We start from the raw sequence: 14,605 nt of genomic DNA on the forward strand, positions 1-14,605 counted from the left end.
ACCGAGAGAACCTTCCTTTGTTTGTGGTTGGTTGCAAAGATCCAGCGGCTTGTGCCTGCACCAGGACTTCCCCAGCAACCTTGAATGACACCTCAGTTCATGCTGTGAAAGTTCAACCTCGCTAGGTTCCGGTGACTTGACCACAGTACACAGCTGTGTCCCTGAATCCCTAAGCAGAGGCCTGGGATGCTGGGCAGGGCAAGGTTGCAGCTGGAGTCTCCTGACCCTGGGCAGGGACCAATCTACTCAGCAGGCCAATCCATGGCACGGTGAAAGGATTTCCCAACAAAATTCTATCCTTTGGGAACTGCAGATTTGTTGTATTTGAGATACAACAGTACCATCTGGAGAGGTGGCCCCGTTGATAAGAGTGCTTGCCTGGCACCTTGGATTCAGTCCCAGTAAACTGGGAAAGGCAGTGCACACCTATAATCCCAGAATCCAATAGGTCAGTGTTTCTCAGTCTTCCTAATACTGTGACCCTTTAATACAGTTCCTCACATTTTGGTGACCCCTCCCCACCATAAAATAATTTTTCTTGTTACTTCATAACTGCAATTTTGCTACTGCTATGAACTGTGCTGTAAATATCTGTGTTTTCCAATGGTCTTAGGCGATCCCTGGGAAAGCGTCATTCAACCCCCACCCCCCAGGGGTTGCGACCCGCAGGTTAAGAACCACTGCAATAGGTGGAGGCAGGAGGATCAGAAGTTCAAGATGAACTTGGACAACTTGGAGAGACTGTTTCAAATGAAAACTGGGAGCACTGACCAGGCACTTCAGCTAGAAGAGGAATTGCCCCCCCCCAGCTCTCTTTTTCTCTCCTTCTCTCTGCCCCCTGTCCTCTTCCTCCTCTGTCTCTGTCTCCTCTCCTCCTTCTCTGTCTCTGCCTCCCCCATCCCCATCCCTGAGCTTTCACGTCTATATCCATGTCTTTCTCTTAGAGACAGGTCCCAAGACTTCCTCTCTATCCCTGATATTCTGAACCTCAGCCCCACCGCAATATTACACAACAGAGAATCTGATTGATCCAGCTTGGGTTAGTATTCAGCCCAGCCAGTTGGTTCTGGCCAAGAATTATCCACTGCAGAAGCATTCAGTTGTTGGCAGGGAAGCCTGTTCAGAGCCCCCAGGCAACAGCTCCCCACTCCAGTCTCACCCCGCCCCCTACCCCCAGCTGCCCTCCCATGCTAAGCTCTTTGAGTGACTGACAGATTGACCTTTGGCCTCTTGCCATGGCTGCTCAGGACTGCTCTGTGCTGCCGGCTTAGGGAAGCCTTGTCCCTTCTGGTCACTTCCTCGCTTTCTGTTGGAAAACAAACTGGAGCAAACAAATTCAAGTCCCGGAATGAAAAGGCCAGGAGCGGGAGGTGGCCTGAGCTGCACACACTGGGCTGTGAGCTTTGCTAACGAAGGCTGCCCCTCCCAGTATGGTGTTTCTCAAATGCTGCAAGCTTCTGGGAGCTCTGAGAGACAAAGGCCCCTCCCAAAGGCAGCCCCTCATCTCTGCATCCTTCTGCCTGAGGTGATGGCGAGGGAAAAAAAAACCTTGTCTTCCTTGTGAGGAACAAAGGCCCTGTGTCCACAGTGCCCCACTGACCTTCTCATGCATTATGAATGGTGACCTCGTGATCAGTTCATGAGCTCCAACTCTGAACTGCCTGCTCCTCGGTGGCAGAAGACAAGGCTGCTGTCCCGTGCCTCTGCCAGGTCACTCCGGCCCTGCACATCAGACCAAGAGGACTCGACTGTCAGGCTTCCAGTCATGAACACTAGCCAGGCAGGACTCTTGCTAATGGCACAGGGGGGTGCAAGGCAAATACGGAAGGTCCGTGTCCACGTCTGTTGTTCTCATGGTCAATTACTAGGAATGGCATTTAGGGAGCAATTGCAGGCTGTAGACGATCCCCAAAAGTGGGGAGCAGGGGGACACGTCTGTGACCCAAGTACTTGACGGAGAGACTCAGGAGGATCAGAAGTTCATGGTCCTCCATGATTACATAACACATTTGAGGCTGTCCTGGCCTCCATGAGACCCTGTAATTAAAAAAAAAAAAAAAAAAAAAGGAAGGAAGGAAAACAAGAACCCCAAATCCTAAACACCTAATCACAGGCTTTTCTTCTAAGCATCGGACCTAGCGACTGTCCTAGAGATGACTGCCAGCGGCCAGTGCTGACCACAGTTGTACCAACCTGTCCTCGCTCTGACTCTTCAGCTAGAACATCAGTCAGCTTGTCCAGCCCTTGCTAAAGCTGGCACCGACACCCCCAGCTTCCTAACACAGACATGCACATGTGTAAAGACTTGTTCTGGAGCATTCTTAGCAGCTCTGATATAATCGCCACCCTCTGGGAATCATTCATGCCTATGCACAGTAGAAAGATCCAAAGGTGGGGTTGAGGGACACCTCACAGGAGAAAACATACTATGTAATGGTTATGTGTAATATATATATACATATATATACATATATATGTATATGTATATATTACATATCTGTTATATGTGTTACAATTTTAAAAACAGTGGGAGAGTCATGCCATACAAGAGGGCTCACAGGGGAGGTTTATTGGAAGAAGAGAGAAAAGGGGCCGAAAAGGGGACAGAGAAGGGGGTAGAGCTCGGTCCCTGGGGATAAGAGTGGTGAGAGAGAGAGAGAGAGGAAGAGGGAGGAAGAGGGGGAGGGAGAGGAACGGAAAAGGAGATGGGAGGTAGGCAAGGTCCACCTTTTAAAAGGAAACAACATAACCCATACAGACCTGGATGCTAACATTCCTCCCTTTTGCTTATCATAAAAAGGGGAGGAGTTAGAAAAGGGTAGCAGGTGAGGTGGGGATGAGGATGCTGTGTTCTCAAGACGGCTTCCTGCTGACCTGGGGGGTGCTGACCATCTTTGGGGGACCTGAGAAAACTGGGGTGATGGCCACATCCTGGGGTATCTGGCTGTTTCACTTCACTGTCCGGGCTCTGTGAGACTGTCAGGTGCCGCTTGGACCTGGCAAAATGCTGTTCAAGGTGGATCCAAGTCGACTCTCTAGAGCTCACAAGAAACACACATGCAGAATTAAACAGGAGTTCAGAAAAAGAAAAGGGGGGTGGGGAACTGGTGTGTGCTGAGCAAGAGGAAGCTGGCTTCCCCATCTGACTCGCACATTGCAGAAAACAGACAGGACATTTAGAGAGGGAGAGCAGGCAGACAGGAGCAAACAGATGCAGCTGGGGCCTCAGAGGGCTGATTTAAAGGATGAAGGCGGCGGAAGAATACTAATGCTTCACTCTTGGTCTAGACGGTCAGCGGGGAGTGTGAGGATTCACTGAGCCCACATCAGACCGGTGCATCTCTGTCGTACTTCTGTAATTATTTTATTTACTTACTTATTTTGTGTGTGGTGGCGGGGTGGGGGTGGGGTTCACATGCATATGCAGAGCTCAGGGAACAACTTCCAAGAGTCAAGTTCTTTTATGCAGTCCTGAGGATCAAAACTCAGGCCGACAGTCTTGATGGCAAGTGCCTCTGCCCCCTCTCCAGCCCCCTTCTCTGTTGTATTGGATCTCATAAAAATCATGGGGCCAGTGAGGTAGCTCACCGAGTTTGCTCACCAAGACTTGGGACTCACATGGTGGAAGAAGAGAACAGACTTCTGGGTGTACACACAAAAAAAATAAATAAATACAAAAACAAGGAAGTTGGAGACGTGGTTCAGTGGTTTAAAGCATTGCTGACTTTGCAGAGGACCAGGGTTTAGTTCTCAGCACCCAAATGGTAGCTCACAACCATCCATAACTCTAGTTCCTCGGGGTTCAATGTTCTCCTCTGATTTCTGTAGGCTCCAGACACACATGGGCAAAAGCACTCATTCACGAAGATTAAATAAGTGTGACTGTGGAAAGGATGAGGGAAGATGCTCGCTGAGGTGCTACCCACACCCCTCCTGAAAGTCCCATGTCCCCTGAACCTGTGGCTATCACCCCCAACAGGCTAAGCCTACAACGCCCCTGTGGTCACGTACACAGCAGCCCTGAGGTAGTCTAGGGATTGAGCTTACATCATTCTTTCTAGAAAGCCCCAGACTGTCTTTGAGTAACTCCATCTCAGGTTTGGATTTCAGTTAAATGTCACCATGCCACAGGGCTTTTTCAATGTCCCTCTAAGTGAAGCTGGGGACCCTACCTCTCAGCCATATGTTGAGTCTGTGCTGAGGACTAACTGACTCTATTTGTAGTCAGAATCCACCTTTGCCCAGTTCTAGTTCTGTTTTGAGACTTACTCTGTTGCCTGTAACTTTGTAACTCACTATGTAGCCCAAGCTGACCTCAGACTCTCTGTGCCGTCAGTGTCCGCCCTGAAGTCCTGATCTTCCTTCCCCAGTTTCCCCGGTGCTGGATTACAGGCATGCACCACCGTACCCATCTTTTGAGAGCTGTCCTACTGGGGATGTGGCGGTTAGGCTGCTAACCTCTCGCAGTGTGTGATCCTGAGGGGAAAACCATCCAGCGGTCCCTCAGTGACCAGCATGAGGTCAGGCCAACACCTGGCACCCAGAATGCAAAGGGGCTAGGAGGTCAGCCCTAGGGTGAAAATCAGAAACTCTAGCCCAGGGCCAGATGCTTCAGCTCAGGGTGAAATCGGAGGCACCTGGCCACTGGCTGCATTTCTTTTTGTTTCTTTTTTTTTTTTTTTTATGGGTTTTCGAGACAGGGTTTCTCTGTAGCTTTGGAGCCTGTCCTGGAACTAGTTCTTGTAGACCAGGCTGGTCTCGAACTCACAAAGATCCACCTGTCTCTGCCTCCCGAGTGCTGGGATTAAAGGCATGTGCCACCACTGCCCGGCTCACTGGCTGCATTTTGAAAACTAAGAAATGGAAGAATCATAAATAATGAAGTCATTGATATCTTGTCTTCCTTATGGTCGTCCCCAGAGCATCATGGGATGTACAGGCATGGGTCTCCCCTGCAACTATCCCTAAGATCTGGTTCCTTAACACTGATGCCTTTCAGGTGTGAGCACTTCTTACGATTTGGTTCCCCACTGTGGGTGTTTTGGGGCAATGCCCAGCACCCACAAGCGAGTGGTTTAAATCAAATAGTATTTGTAACCATTTGCTCCCAAGCCAGCAACCTGGCCCTGACACCACCTTACGTTTTAGGTTCCATTTTTGCTGTCATACGAATGACAAGTGGTGTCAAGTTAGCCTTCGCAGATGCCAACACCACCCATCCCTGTTTCCCCGATTCTGTGTCAAAAACCACCTTGAATTGTCTCTTGTCACAAACAACAAAAAGACAGATCTGGGGAATATAGGTATGGTGTTTGGTATGTCTGAGGCCCTGGGTTCCATTCCTAGCACAGAAAGAAAGAAAAAAAGAAAGGAAGGAAGGAAGGAAGGAAGGAAGGAAGGAAGGAAGAAAGAAAGAAAGAAAGAAAGAAAGAAAGAAAGAAAGAAAGAAAGAAATAAAGAAAGAAAGAAAGAAACCTGCTTTCTCTCTGAGCCATCTGCTTTCGAGGTGGGAGGAAACGCCTCCCAGGTCCCTTGAGGACAATTGTCCTTCTGGTACAGCAGCCTTCAGAGCTCCTCCCTGCCTGTCTCCTGTGACTGAGCCGTGATCTGGATGGCAGAGTCAGTTAACAATGCCCTAAGTAGGAAGAAAGCCGGGGTTTCCTCAGCAGGAGAGCCTGAGGCTCCAGTTTTTAGCATTATAAACCAGCGAAGGGCTCTGGAAAGAAGTACTGTGTGGTAGCCCAGTCTAGGGGTGCTCAGCAGGCCATGGGGCCAGGCAGGAATCTTTGAAGATTGTAGGTGGTACTGTCAACTTCACACAGTCAGAGACATGGGGAGGGGTGGGTACAGAGGGGCAGGGGAATTAGGCACTGAGCTAGCAGCTGGTAGAGAAGGATCAAAGATCACACAGAGTATGGGGCTGGGTTACTTGGGATGGGGTTATGTGTCTGTTCTCCCTCGGGTGGCTGTCTTATGCTACCGACCAACACAGCCTGGACCCAGCAGAGGTGGGAGAGTCTGTACTTGTCTACACCTCTGGTATGACCCCTGTGGGCTGATTGACAGGATCCTCTCTCTCTCTCTCTCTCTCTCTCTCTCTCTCTCTCTCTCTCTCTCTATCTCTATCTCAGAAGTGCCACCTGCCCCTGTGCACCAAGGCATAGCTGTCTGCAGAACTGTTCCTCACACCAGTGTGTGGGAGATGAGAGCGGTCAGCTGCAGGCGATGGGGAACTCGTGAAGCAATTGCTCCAGACACTGTCATCGCAGGGAATGTTGACATTGTTGGCATCTGGCGTAGGGTGGGGGTGTCCTGTGCATTGTAGATGCCCACCGGATGCCGGGTATGACACTCAAAAATGTGTCCTGATACACAGTTCATTTTTTTATTATTGTGTGAATACATGATGTTTGTGTGTGGATGCGTGGATCTCACAGCACACGTACAGAGGTCAGAGGACAGCTCTGAGGAGTTGATTCTCTCCTTTCACCTTTACATGGCTTCCAGGGATCAAACTTGGTCACCAGGCTTGCATGGCAGGCCACCTTCTCTAATGAACCATCTCACTGGCCCTATTATTTTTTAAAAGCCGGTTATCATTATGGCCAAAGTCAACACTTAAACCATCATCCTCCTGCCTCAGTTTCTCAAGTGCTCGGGTTACAGGCACATGCCGTCATGCTAGCTGCATGCCACTTTATATGGCAAGCAGAGAGGGACAGCGACAAGGGGGAGTTGCAGGCACAGAGCTATGCCCCCGCACCCCACAAGTTTTACCCAGTCTCTGCCCCATGCCTGAATTATTCTCAGTGCCTGGGACAGGGTCTGTGCACTCCGGGAAACGGCATCATGTCAGGCAACCAACAATCGGGGTGCTCAGTGGGAATGAATGCTCTGAAAATTCATAGGGCTGGGGATGTGGCTCAGCTGGTGGCTGCTCACCCAGCATGTGCAAAGCTTTGGCTCGAATCCCCAGTATCACATGCATTAGTCAGGGTTCTCTGATGGAGCAGAACTGATAGCATGAATGTGTGTGTGTGTGTTTATATGTCCGTGTATGTATTTGTGTGTGTGCGTTTATGTGTGCATGTATTTATGTGTGAGTATATGTGTGTGTTTATATGTGCGTGTATTTGTGTGAATATGTGTGTGTGTTTATGTGTGTGTATATTTGTGTGTGAGTGTATGTGTTTGTGTGTGCAATATTTTGAGGCTGTATTGCACGTAGCCCAACTTGCTTGATGTCAAGGCTGATCCTCCTGTGTCTGCCTCCCAAGTGCTAGGATTACCGGAGTTTCTACCACACTTGGTTTCTATGGTGTGGTGGCTAATTTGGTTATCAGCTTGACTGCATCTGAAATGAGCAAAATGCAAGCCACTGGGCATTTTGCTTAAAGTGGGATTTATTAGGTGGTTGGCATCACACGGTCCTGTATTATGACAATAGCTGTCTCACACCAAAGAAACGAGGATCACGGTAGTTGCTCAGTCCGTGAGGCTGACCATCTCCTCAGTCCCAGTCTGGTGCTGGAGGCCTGGGGGATCTCTAGAGAACTGCTGGGCTTTAGTCTGTGTGGGAACCTGGAAGGAGCTGGTTCTAATATCAGTGAAAGGATGCAGCAGCGGCAAGAACAGAATAGATGAACCTGCCTGCAAATGTGAAGGCAAGCAGGCAAAAAGCAAAGTTGCCTTCATCCAGCTCCCTTTAATCTGGGCTGAGAAGGTGTCACCATATTCAGGGTGGGTCTCCTCACTTCAGATTATCAGATCAAGCACATTTCTCACAGGAGTGTCCACTGGCTTGCATTTGTGTTGATTACAGATACAGTCAAGCTGACAGCCAAGATGAGTCTCCGCACTGCATAAACCAAGAGTTGGTGGTCACCCCTTTAACGCTAGCATTTGAGCAGGAGAGACAGGAGGGTCAGTCAACCTTGATGCCACGGCAGGTTGCGCTACATGGGTCGCAGTCTCAAAATAATAAACAACTGGGCCCTGAGTCCGCAGCAGGACGCAAGTAATGTTCTAGAAAAGGGTCTGGAAAAGCCTCCCGGAGGTGGCGACGAAGCAGAGATCTATGTGGGTAAAATCATGAAAGCATCCATGCCAGCTTGGTCCAGGCAGGCGAGGCAGATGTGAAAGAGCTCAGAGCAGAACTGCCCCGAGTTAGGAGGCTCACGTCTTCAAGGTGACTGTGGTTATGGGAGGGGGTGGGGTGCGGGGGGAGGGGTGCGGTGGCGATGCCCCTGGAGGTGAGAGTAGTGATCACAGCTGGCCCTAAGTGGTGTCAATTTTTTTCTGCTCTGTAAACTGGGGAGCCTGGTGCTGGGTAGGGGTGGGGTGGGTATCTAACAGGTGGCAAAAGCCTCACTCTCGAGGCTGTAGTGACCCGACCATCTCCACTTATTGAAGCTGAAAGAGTAGGCGAAGGAGCCCCTTGAAATGTACTGAAGAGTCGATAGGTGGTTGCAGCGATCACGGGAGGAAGAAAAGGTGGGAGAGAAGGAGGGAGGAGAAATGGACCAGAACTCTTGCTGAACCAGCAGACCCAGGTTCAAACCCCAGCACCCCCCCACACACACACACTAGCAAGTTCACCCCTCTATGCCTCAGGTCCCTCTTCTATAGAATGTTTCCACGCTGCTTCATCTACCACTGGGCCCCTGATGCAATGCTGTCACTTGACACCCCAAATTGAGTGGGAGCCCCTCCTCTTCACATTGCCAGGTAGGGAAGCTTTCGATCCAACCACAACCTAATTTCTCAGCTGCAGCTTAGAGGCACAGGGACCCTCAGGACAGCCCAGGCAGGCTCCTTCAGGCCGTCCGTGAAAATACTGGTTGGAGTTCACATGACTGCCAAACTTTGGGCCTCCACAGACCAGATCTGAAGCCCACAAAGGCTAATTAAGGCAAGCTCTTCCCTCCACTTGCGGCCCAGGCATCGTGACTGCCCTGACATCTGGCCCGGCAACCTGCTCCTGACAGGACTTTCTGCTTGGTGTTTTATTTCTCTCCCTGCCTTTCATCTCAGCTGCCGCCCAGCCCCCAACACTCTCAGCACAAATCCCAGGGAGGAGCCGTCAGGACCCTCCTACGACATCTGCTCAGGACCTCATAAATCCACAGGAACAGTCCCAGGCCTAAGCACCTCCGTGTCACACAGGATGGAGTACTGCAGGGGCCGGCTCCAGACACTCCAAGGAAAACAACACACAGGCTTGCTCCGCCTCATGCAGTGCCATGGAAACAAGGCACAGGGAACCAAGCATCTGAAGAGAATGTTCTAGAATCTGTGAAAGGCCTGGCAGGAGCATGTGGGACCCAGAAACAAAGCTGGGTGTATCTGTCTCAGGCTTTGTAGACCTCCCACAACCTGGCACCCCTCTGTCTCCACACCCCTTGTTCTGATGCTAAATGGGAAAATGTGGGGGCACTGACTGCCTGCTCCCCATGCCTTCCCCATTGGCCAAAACAATTCAGGTGTGTTTGGGAGAAATGCCAACATTTAAATATCCCAGTTTGGGGGTGATTTTGAAAGTTAGGAGAGGCTGGGTGGTGTTGACATAGGTCTTTAGTTCCAGGCAGAGGCTGGTGGATCTCTGAATTTGAGGCCAGCCTGGTCTACAAAGTGAGTTTCAGGACAGCCAGGGCTACACAGAGAAAACCTGTCTTGAAAAAATAAAAGAAATAGACGAAAAGAAAAAGAAAGAAAGAGAGAGAGGGAGAGAGGGAGGGAGGGAGGAAAAGAAAGAAAACAAGGTCAGGAGTGGCAAGACCACTGGAGGACATGGACACTCGGGAGATGAGCAGGAGCCACTAGGTCTTGGGACACCTTCACAGTCCCAGTAGCAAGGAGGGCCTTGACGCCCCCATTCAGTTCCTTAGGTGACCGCTGATGTCCTTCCACTGCCATGCTTTAACCTCATCATAGTCATGCAGATAATTTTGCAGGTTCACTTTGTACCGCAGGCTGGTCTTGAACTCCTGACCCTTGTGCCTCAGCCTCCTGAGAGCTCAGAATACAGATGGGAGCCACTGAACTCAGTTTAATAGCAGCCATGCACTGAGTGACCACAGTTTGCCGTACGACATGCCGAGTCTTTCATTCATGACCCGCCAGCCATGGGGTATGCATTTTACAGTCATCTTTAAGATAAAGACTGTCACAATATTCTTATTTAAAAGGTCATGAGGACCAAGCACGGTGGCTCACACCTTTAATCCCAGCACCAGAGAGGCAGAGGCAGGTGGATCTCTGTGAACTGGAGGCCAACTTGGTCTACATAGCGAGTTTCAGGCCAGCCAGGGCTATACAGCGAGTCTCTGTTTCAATAAAGGGGTGTGTGTGTGAAACTGAGGCCCAAAGAGGTTTGTGATTTAAGGTGGTTGCACAATGTGGGGTTCGCACTGAGGATATAAAGGAAGCCTAGGGTGGTGATGGCCCCAGAGTCAGCTGGATCCTGGCTGGCCTGGCTGACGGGAAGGGGTGCTGCCCCTGGTGGATGCTCTGAAGCTGTCTACAGTAGAGTCCCAGAGTTGCCATGGCAACCCTGGTTGGCACTGTGGCTAACGGTTTCTGACTCGAGAAAGCGATTCCATTACTCACTCAGCAAACATTTAAAGGTGCAGTCGAGGCAGATGTAGAGGCTCCCATCCGGCAGCTAAGGTAAAGCAGCTGAAGAGAGGATGACAAAGTGTCATCCGGGGTCAGGGGGTGGGGAGGGGGTGGGGGTGGGGGTGGGGGGGAGCATGCCCTTCCTCTCGCCCCTGCTAAGTTAGGGTTACTATTGCTTGTGATAAACACCATCGCCAAAAGCCACCCAGGGAGGAAAGGGTTGGCTCTGGTTTTCAGCCTCCAGTCCATTGTCCAGAGAATTCACGAAGCCTGGAGGCAGAAGCCGGTGCAGAGGCCCTGAGGGAGGAGTGCTGCTTCCCGGCTTGCTCTCCAGGAGTTGCTCAGCCTGCTGTTTTGCACCGCTCAGAACCGCCTGCCCAGACACGGCACTGTGTACAGTGAGCTGGGCCCTCCACCTCAAGCATCTATCCAGAAAATGACTCTCAGATTTGCCGACAGGCCAACCCTACGGAGGCATTTTCTCAATTAAGATCTCCTTCTCCCCACTTGGTCCTAGCTGTGTCGAGTGACATAAAAACTAGCCAGCACACAGCCTTGACTCGGTTTTCGGGCTCTAGTTACACTGCAGGTGTGTGAGCCCAGCATTGTTACATGTTCAGATGTGCAAAAACAAAACAAACTGAAAAGAAAAAAAAAATACAAAAACCTGGGAGCAAGATTTTCATGGGAAAGCTGTCCAGCTCAAATTTCAAGGAGGGGCTTCTGGATACGGTTGCGCACTGCACAATCTGGGGACACCGGTTGTGTTAGGTCGGGATACAATGCTCCACGCTCTCTGCTATGTATGTATGTAAGCCTGGTTGTCACATGGGGGGGAGCGCTGAGTCTGGCTTGTGGGTCACGGCCTGCGTCACCCAGCTCTAGGTATAGACCCAGAAAGTTATCGTACATCCACTGACATAAGCCACGGGGAAAGGTTGAGCAGAGTGCGGTGACACACGCCTGTCATCCCAGCGGAGGGTATAAAGCAGGAGGTTGGGAAGGTTAAGGCCAGCCTGGGCTCCGACAGTGACCCCTTGTCTTGGAAGAAATGAAGGGATGGATAGTATATGTGAGTGTGAAAATGTGCTCACGATGTTGTACAGGTCACCGATAAAATTCCTTCCCCGGGGGAGACCGGAAGCAGTACCCATACTTCCTGAGTTCCAATGACAAACCCGAGAACCACTCCATCCCAGTTTTTTGAGTCAGGGTCTCTCATTTCACCCGAAGCTTCCTTCCGCATTTGGCCAGCTTGGCCAGCTGGTGAGCTCCAGGGACCCCTGCTTCCGCCGCCCTATCCCCCACAGTTCTTAGGTTTGCGGGCATGAGCCACGATGCTGGTTTTTGTTGTTTGTTTCTGTTTCTTTGGGTGCTGGGGACCTGAACTTGGGTCCTCACGCTTGCGCAGCAGGCGTTTCTCCTCTGAGTCATTCCCTCTCTATAGTGGGCTCTTCTCATTTGTGGTTCTGTGGGACCATCCTCTCAGCCAAACTGCAGCCGCCTTTACGAGTTCAGCTGTGCCTGGCTGCCAAATCACCACAGCTGGGCTCGTTGAGCACTGATTCCCTCATAGAGGGAGGGACAGGAAGGGTTGTGGGGCCATCGCCTAAGATCCAGTCACTCTTCCTAAAAGTGGTATGCAATTCCACCCCAATTGCAGGTGGCCTTAAGGGAGAGTGAGAGGGTTAGGGAAAGGACTAGGAGGAGGTGGCTCCATCTGGGTGGAGATGTGGGAGTTGCCCATGCTGGGTGTAGACCTTCCAGTGACTGCTTTAAAGAACCTTTCACCCAGATGAGCTGTGGTGGTTCACACCCTTAATCTCAGCACTTGGGAGGCAGAGGCAGGCAGATCTCAGTGAGTAGAGGCCAGCCAGAACTATAGAGTGAGTTCCAGGGCTACACAGAGAAATCCTGTCTCAAATGACCAAACACCAGCCAGTCCATTGCTCTGTAAGTCAGCCTAAATGTGATGATGGTGACCCTGGAAGGCAACATATGAATGCTTCATCTTCTTCCATTTGTGGAATTTTTATTGTAGTTAGGGTTATCCCCTTTTTTGTTGTTTTGTTTTGTTCAGACAGGTCTCACGATGCAGTCAGTCCTGGCTATCCTGGAACTCATTATGTAGATCTGGCTGGCTGCATACTCCCCAGAGATCCACTTGCTTCTGCTCCTCAGCACTGAGATTAAAGGTGTGTGCCGCCAAGCCCGCCACCTCCATGCTTTAAAGAAAAATTAAGTCCATTCATAAACTTCTCTAAAATGGAGTCAAAACTTCTTTTCCAGCCTGAAGTGGGCCAAAGCTGGACCTCACACTGAATCAATGGAGCCTTGGGGTTGAGTAGGGAAAGCAGAATGCCCTGCCCCAACCACAGCTGGCAGACTCGGTAGGCAGAACACCAGTGGACTCTGCCTTACAAGTCTGTCTCGGGGTGTGGCTAGTGCCGCTGCCGCTAAGCAACTGGCCATTAAGGGACCTGAGCCTCATCTGACAGAGGTGCGAAGGCTACAGAGCTGCTGTCTGTCCCCACCTGGCGACTCGCAGGTCCCCGAGGCACTCTCTAAGAGATCTGCTCTGCAGCCTCTGTGTACTCACCCATCTAGGCAGCACCCACTATGAACCTGAACCGTGAATGGAAAGAAAGACACGACACCTCCAATGGAGCCTTCCACGAGGCTGGCTAACTGACGAGAACGTCAGTGTCTGCAGAGCGGTTGGAATGTTTGCAGGCCCAGAGCGTAATTTCAATTTATCTTGGATTATCTCCAGCCCCTCTCTGTTGGACCTACCATCCTGTGACTAACAGTTGAATCTTTTGGAAGGAATTAATAAAGTCATATCCCACCAACTAAGAGGCTAAGTGTCTCTCAGATAGCATCCAAGACCTCTCCTCTGTTGCAACCTCCTTGGTTCGTGACTTCCTTTGTTACTGTAAAGATCTTCATAAAACTGATTCCAGGTTGGAATATGGAATTTGAGGTAACCCAAATCTGTGTTCCCAGGCCACGGGCACTCATATTTGGCTCCAGAATTAACAATCTCTTATTCCCTTTGAGGTCCATTTTTGCATCCACAGACTGAATGGTTATCACTGGGCACCTGCTGTTTACCAGGCTCTGGATTGCCGGAGCCCGGAGGAATCAGGGGGATATGGAAGTGTGGGCCTTGGCAGCAAGCGTCCAGGCCAAAGCAGGTTGCTGGGGAAGGCCGACTGCACAAGGTTCTGGAGGAGGCGCTGGGCCTGGAGGCCATCTGGACAGTCCTAGAAACTCCTGAGGACAGGCTTCCCTTCTAGACCATTCAGGCCAACATTTTGCTTCTCCACAGAGCTGGCCTCATTTCGTGACAACGGAAAGCTTCAGACTCAATTTGGAACAATCTTTTTTTTTTTCTCTCCTTAAACAGTTCTTTGTTTCAAACCCAAAGGCTCTGTGAACACCAGGCAACAGCCGTCACCAAACTCCACTGTCACCCCTGCCAAGCCTCCTGTCACTCCCCACGGCACCCTGCACGTTGCCCAGTTCCCTAGCTCCCCGCTAGCTTTCCCTCTAGGTGGACTTTGAACCAAGTCACCTGCTGTAGGCAACATGGATCCCGCAGGCTGCTGGGTGTTCTGTTTGGAAAAGCACAATCAGGGTCTGGGGAGGTGGCTAAGCTCATGAATTGCTGCCCAGACTGCAGGACCCGAGCTTAGATCCCAGCACCTGCAGCCGCATCTTAAAAACTCCAGTCTGTGTTGCATGTTGAAACCCTAGTGCTCAGGAGGCAGAGGCGGGAGATCCCTGGGACTCGCTGGACAGCACAGGGTTCGGTGAGAGAGCCTGTCTCTAAAAGTCATGGGGAAGGCCCGGAAGGCGGCTCGGTGGGGACAGGGGCTTGTTGTATAGTCTGATGACCTGGCTGGATGTCCAGAATCCACAGCCGAAGAAGAGAACAGACTCCTGAGAGTTGTCCTCTCACCTCCACGTAAGTGCCATGGCAAGC

At 50.9% G+C, this 14,605-nt stretch overlaps 1 long non-coding RNA gene across 1 annotated transcript; it reads left to right on the forward strand.

Moving 5' to 3' along the window:
• Positions 1 to 10,580: 10,580 nt before the first annotated feature.
• On the forward strand, positions 10,581 to 13,473 carry LOC148118541 (uncharacterized). The gene is made up of 2 exons (XR_015735988.1): positions 10,581 to 10,668; positions 12,907 to 13,473. It is a non-coding gene; the product is annotated as an uncharacterized LOC148118541 (long non-coding RNA).
• Positions 13,474 to 14,605: the final 1,132 nt, after the last annotated feature.

The sequence above is a fragment of the Myodes glareolus genome, chromosome 22 (genome assembly GCF_982192425.1).
Source record: "Myodes glareolus chromosome 22, mMyoGla1.1, whole genome shotgun sequence".
NCBI lineage: Eukaryota > Metazoa > Chordata > Mammalia > Rodentia > Cricetidae > Myodes > Myodes glareolus.